Raw genomic sequence first — 6,352 nt, 5'->3', positions numbered from 1 at the left:
TTAGGTGATTAAACTCCTGATACTGCACGAGAGGATTCCATTGAACAGGACTGAAACAGCCACTCTCAGACTGGCCCGGCATTCCACATAAATTCTCATCAGTGCCATCGTTTCTGATAGATAAAACACCCTCCTCCTCCATATCTGCCTTTGTTCTAAGCTTCTTGCTCAGTGGAAAACAATTCTCTCGCTGTTAATCTCTTTCCACATGTTTTCTTTTCAGTGAGTTTAACAAATTGCCAAAAGAAGTAGAAGATTTATCAGTACTTGGGAAGTTTATGCTCGAGACTCTTTCAGTGGATGGAAATTCCTGGGAAGAAAAGATGTAAGGCAACATTGGGCAATCGTTGTAGAAATAATTTCTGATCATCTCAACATTGGGGTTGATGTTCGTATCCTGGAGACCATTCACTCTTGGGAAGAAGCCAGTCGGCGCAGAACTTGGAACGTTTTGATCTTCCCATGTGCTTCTGGGAATGCTGTTCTTTTGCCTAACTCGACACAGCACCCAATCATCCAACTGCAACAAGGAGAAATGTTGTTACCAAACCTAACATTTTTACCAAATATAACTATGAGTTCGAACCCGGCGACTTACCCTCATAGATCCTTTTCTCTTGGAATTGTGGCATCTAGCAATCTGTATTCATGCATGATCCAGCCAGTTGAGAAATAATTAGGAGGCTTAACCTAATAGTTAGCCAACCCCTTCTATATATATGAGTAGGGCAATATACAATAGTAAAGGTGGAGATTACCACATAAGAATATGACTACAATAGTTCATATATAGTTACATTCTATAATACACCCCCTCAAGCTGAGGGTGGAGGATCAACCCGAAGCTTGAATCTAAAAGCAGTAAACGAAGAAGCAGGAAGTGGCTTAGTGAAGACATCGGCAAGTTGATCATGAGAGGAAATAAAACGAATCTGAATCTCCTTCTTCGCAACTCTATCTCGGACAAAATGATAATCAATCTCAATATATTTTGTGCGAGCATGAAATACAAGGTTTGCTGACAAATACGTGGCACCAAGGTTGTCACACCAGATAATAGGGGCAGAAGCAGTCGGAATCTGAAGATCCGTTAACAAGTACTGAAGCCAGATAACTTCAGCCGTGCCATCGGCTAAGGCTTTGTACTCAGCTTCCGTTGAAGAACGAGCAACAGTGCGTTGCTTACTTGATTTCCACGAAATCGGCGTTTGACCAAAGAACACAAGGTAACCACCTGTAGACTTTCTATCCTCAATACTACCTGCCCAATCTGCATCTGTAAAACCATGTAAAGCAAAAGAAGAGCTGCGAGTAATATGTAAACCATGTGATGCCGTACCACGAAGATAACGCAAGATGCGTTTCACTGCGGCCCAATGAGATTCTGTAGGAGCATGCATAAACTGACAGACCCGGTTAATAGCAAAGAAAATATCCGGGCGTGTGAAAGTGAGATATTGGAGGGCACCAACAAGTTGCCGAAAACGAGTAGCATCAGAAAACAATGGATCCGGCATAATGGTGGCTTTGGATGCCGAAATAGGAGTATCAACTGGTTTACAGGATAACATACCAGCTCGTGTGAGGATGTCAAGTGTATACTTATGTTGGCAAAGCATAAGTCCCAAACTAGTACACTGTACTTCAATACCCAAAAAATAATGAACATCACCCAAATCCCGAAGTTTAAATTCTGAGCTCAGTAGCTGAATGAGGCGTTGTAGTAGAATAGCATTATTACCCGTAAGTAGAATATCATCAACATAAACCAAAAGATAACAAATATTGCTACCAACCGAGAAGATAAACAATGAGGTATCCACTTTAGAAGCATGAAAACCAATGGATAATAGGAAGTCATTTAGACGAGTGTACCAAGCCCGCAGAGCCTGTTTTAATCCATATAGAGATTTATGCAATCGACATACATGACCTGGGAGAGCAGAATCAACAAAACCTGGAGGTTGTTTCATGTAAACCTCTTCATCAAGGACTCCATTTAGAAATGCATTATGAATGTCAAGCTGATGAATTTTCTAACCACTCGAAACTGCAATGGAGAACACTAAGCGTACCGTTGCCTGTTTGATAACAGGACTAAAAGTTTCTGAGTAATCAATACCTTCTTGCTGAGTGAAGCCCCTAGCAACCAGGCATGCCTTATACCTCTCAATGCTACCATCAGATCTGCGTTTAATTTTGTAGACCCATCGGCTACCAACAACATTCATGGATGGATGAAACGGCACTAAAGTCCATGTTCTATTTGCGCGTAAGGCCTGAATTTCCTCATGCATAGCATTATGCCACGCCTCATATCTGTTAGCATCAGGAAAAATAAGAGGCTCATGCGAGGGAGCAGATGTGGCTGCCGTGGTGGTGGTCAGTGCTGTCTCGGACGAAGAACCATGGGGTGTTTAGGAGCAGCCGGACATGGAGTAGTAGTACCTGTACCTGGAATGTGCTGAAGAGGATAGGAGGAGAGATCAACACAAAATTGCAGACCAGGAGGTGAAGCCGGGGAGGTGCTGGGTTGTGCCGCTACTGAATCCTGCAAGTCAGAACCTGTTCCTGCACAATAATCATTGGAAAGACAAGCACGTGGTGACAATATGGCTGTGTGGGGGTGGTGAGGCAGGGTCAGCTGAATCAACAGGCAAGGGGGCAAGCTGGGGAGGTACGACAAGGGGCAAAGGTGAGTTGTGTGTTCTGCTGATTTGGGAAGGAATAGGCTGAAAACAGGAAGGAGGATGCAAGGATGGAAGATAGGTAGGTGGAGTGGGGGGAACCGGGGGTGTTGTTACCTGTTCAGACTTTTTAAAAGGAAAGACACATTCATGAAAATGAACATGACGGGAGACATAGACACGACCAGACTCTAAATCAAGACACCGATAACCAAGATGAGACGAGCTATAGCCTAAAAACACACAAGGAGAAGACTGAAAATCTAATTTATGAGCATGATATGGACGTAAAAATGGAAAACAAAGACACCCAAATGTACGCAGGAAGTTATAATCAGGAGTGCGATGAAACAGACACGCAAAAGGAGATTTATTTTGAAGAACATGAGTAGGCATGCGATTAATAAGATATACTGATGATTCCATAGCATAGTTCCAAAAACACAATGGGGCATGACACTGGCCTAAAAGGGTTAGGTCAGTTTCGATAATATGTCTATGACGACGTTCAACTATGCCATTTTGTTCATGAGTATGAGGACAAATTAATCGATGATGAATACCAATGGTTTGAAAAAATTTATTTAATTTTCGATATTCACCACCCCAATCAGTTTGAACAGATTTAATTTTAAGAGAAAACTAACGCTTAACAAGTGTCTGAAAACGTTGAAACGTGGAAAATACATCAGATTTTGCAACAAGCGGATAATACCAGATATATTTAGTGTGCGCATCAACAAAGATAACAAAATAACAAAAACCATCAGAAGAAAACATTGGAGCAGGACCCCAAACATCACTAAAAATTAATTCAAGTGGGGTAGAAGTTTTGTGACCCGTCGGTCGTAATGACAAATGGGATGACTTGCCTAAAGGACATGCTTGACATTGAGTAAAAGATCGTCTAGACGTACAAATAATTTTATTATCGGAAACTAACAAATTTAGAATGCGAGGAGTTGGATGACCTAAACGACGATGCCACAGGTCGGCAGTCGCGGAAATGCAAGGAGACCAAAAAGCTTGAGGAACTGACGTAGCTGAAGACTCGGAGAGAACATAAAGGCCATCATGACTCCGACCGGAAAGAAGAACTTCCTTGGTGACGAGATCCTTCACATAAAACACAGAATCGTGAAATTCAAAATAAACATGATTATCACGACAGAATTTCTGAACAGATAACAATGGTTTGGTAATGTGAGGCACACGAAGAACATTAGTTAACGTAAACAAACGTTTTGGGGAATATAAAGTAGTATGTCCAACATGGGATATGTCAAGGGCCTTACCATCACCAACATGCAAGAAATCATTACCAAGATAAGGAGCAGAATCAGTTAGAGTTGCAAGGTCAGGCGTCACATGTTGATTCGCGCCGGTGTCGGGAAACCAAGTCGTTGCAGCAGAATCATTCGCAACAGCAAGGTGAGCAGAGGGTTGCTGTGTGCTGCTGCGAAATTGAGAGCATTGAAGAGCTGAATGGCCAAGATTGGAACATATTTGGCAGCGTACATGTCCAGACCACTACCCCTGATTCGGCCTGAAATCTGTAGCAGAGGTGCGCCTGTTCTGCCACTGATTCTGCCTCCAGTCTGCAGCAGAGTGACCTCTGTTTTGGGCCTGAAATCGATTGTTGCTGGGATGCCAATTACCCCTATAACGTCCCCTATTTCGGCTGTGATTAGTCATGGCAAGATGAGCAGAAAGCTGAGGTGTTGGCAGCAATGGTGGCTGCTGCGGCAGAGAAGAAGAAGACAGCAGAGGTGAAGAGGATGAACCGACAGCCATGGAGTGAAAAGAATTCTTGTGCAGAAAGTCATGAGTAAGAAGATGGCTATGAAGATCAGCATACGATAGCGGTTCGGCCTTGGTTATGAGGCTAGTTACCAAGTCTTTAAACTCACCGCGAAGGCCACGAAACACATAGAGATTGAAATCTTCAAGAGACATTGGGCGACCAGCAGCAGCCAATTCGTCAAATAACGATTTGGCTTGCTGCATATACATACTAACGGATGCATCACCTTGCCGAAGGTCTTGAAAGGAGCCATGTAGTTGCATGATCCGGGAATTAGATGGGGAGGCAAGTGCATTCTCAAGCGTGCGCCAAACACAATGTGAAGTAGAACAATCTACTACAAGATGCAACACATCCACGGAGAGAGAGGAGAGTAGAGCACTCAAAATAAGTTGATCTTGTTGCTTCCAACGAAGAAAAAAAGGGCTGATGGCAGAGGAAGAACCATCCGAAGCATCAATCATATGAGATGGAGGACACGGCAAGGAGCCGTCAACAAAGTGAAAAACACCTTGACCAAGGAGATATGGCTTCATCTGCATTCTCCAATAGAGATAGTTTATGTTCGTAAGTTTCAACGACACAATTTGGTGGGTGTTTGATAGAGGAACCATTGTTGAAGTGTGTGTTCCCATAAGAGGCAAAGGAACGGTAGAATTATGAGAAGAAGAGTCAGACACATGAAGTTGTTCTCGGCCAGCAGCAGGAGGATGACTGGCCGATGATGTTGCAACAGGAGAAGAGATGGCAACGGCGGCAACAAGAGGAGAATCCAAGGGGAAGAAAAGATTAGGGCTGGCTGCAAAGTTGCAAAGGGAGAAAAGAGTTTTGACGGCCGAAGGCTCTAATACCAAGTTGAGAAATAATTAGGAGGCTTAACCTAATAGTTAGCCAACCCCTTCTATATATATGAGTAGGGCAATATACAATAGTAAAGGTGGAGATTACCACATAAGAATATGACTACAATAGTTTCTATATAGTTACATTCTATAATACAGCCTGTCTTTATTCCTTTAGGAGGGCGTCCTTTGTAGAACACAAGAGCCTTTTTAACACCAATTTTTGTCGTTCCGCATGAATTGATAATCGATTTATCTGTCCCTGTTGCCTTCCAATAACCTGAAGCTGCTGCCCTGTTAGGCCGGGCTCCGTTGGGGTACGTATTTCCTATCCCTTGGCGTAAAGAAATACCATTCATCCACTCCAAACAAAGCTTTCTCTGTATTGAAAGAAAAAAATGCTTGTCAGTAGGCAATAGCTATACAGAGATGCATGTATGCAAAAAAGAAGCAACGGAAAAGCAATATACAGACTCTGTAGCTCCCATGGGTTATACTTGCAGAGATCTATCTCAGCAATAATAGATGCTGGAAGTGGATTTGAAGTGATTTTGTTCTTCAAATAGTGTACTATGAGCTCCTCATCAGATGGATGAAATCTAAATCCCGGTGGAAGTTGAATATCTGAGCTGGCTTTGGCCTCCATGTTTAAGAAGCTTTGTTTCTTGGCGATGGAAGAACCTAGGGAGACCGAATCAATGAGACCAGCGATATAAACGATCAAAATGGTCAAGGTTGGGGAGCAACACTGTGCAATGGTTATATATAGGGGTGATGCTCATTCGTGAAGGCGTGGACATGAATTATGTTTATAAAATAATTAAGCTTAATTTTTTTCTTTGGTTATATATAGAGTAGAGAGCAACGCTTTTGGTCTCATTTCATATCCTGTAGGATCAGACATTCCTCAACGAACCTATCAATTTTATGATCTGTTAGTAATTTATTTTTAGAAAGCTTGAAATTTGAGATTAGGGATGGTAATGGATTGAGTTTTTAAATATTCATAACATATTTAT

The 6,352-nt window shown here is 42.3% G+C and overlaps 1 pseudogene; it reads right to left on the bottom strand.

The window, feature by feature from the left end:
* Positions 1–6,002, bottom strand: LOC133677545 (NAC transcription factor 29-like; annotated as a pseudogene).
* Positions 6,003–6,352: the final 350 nt, after the last annotated feature.

The sequence above is a fragment of the Populus nigra genome, chromosome 17, assembly GCF_951802175.1.
Source record: "Populus nigra chromosome 17, ddPopNigr1.1, whole genome shotgun sequence".
Lineage (NCBI taxonomy): Eukaryota > Viridiplantae > Streptophyta > Magnoliopsida > Malpighiales > Salicaceae > Populus > Populus nigra.
The sequence above is the reverse complement of the archived record's forward strand: the minus strand, read 5'-3'. Positions and strand labels throughout refer to the sequence as shown.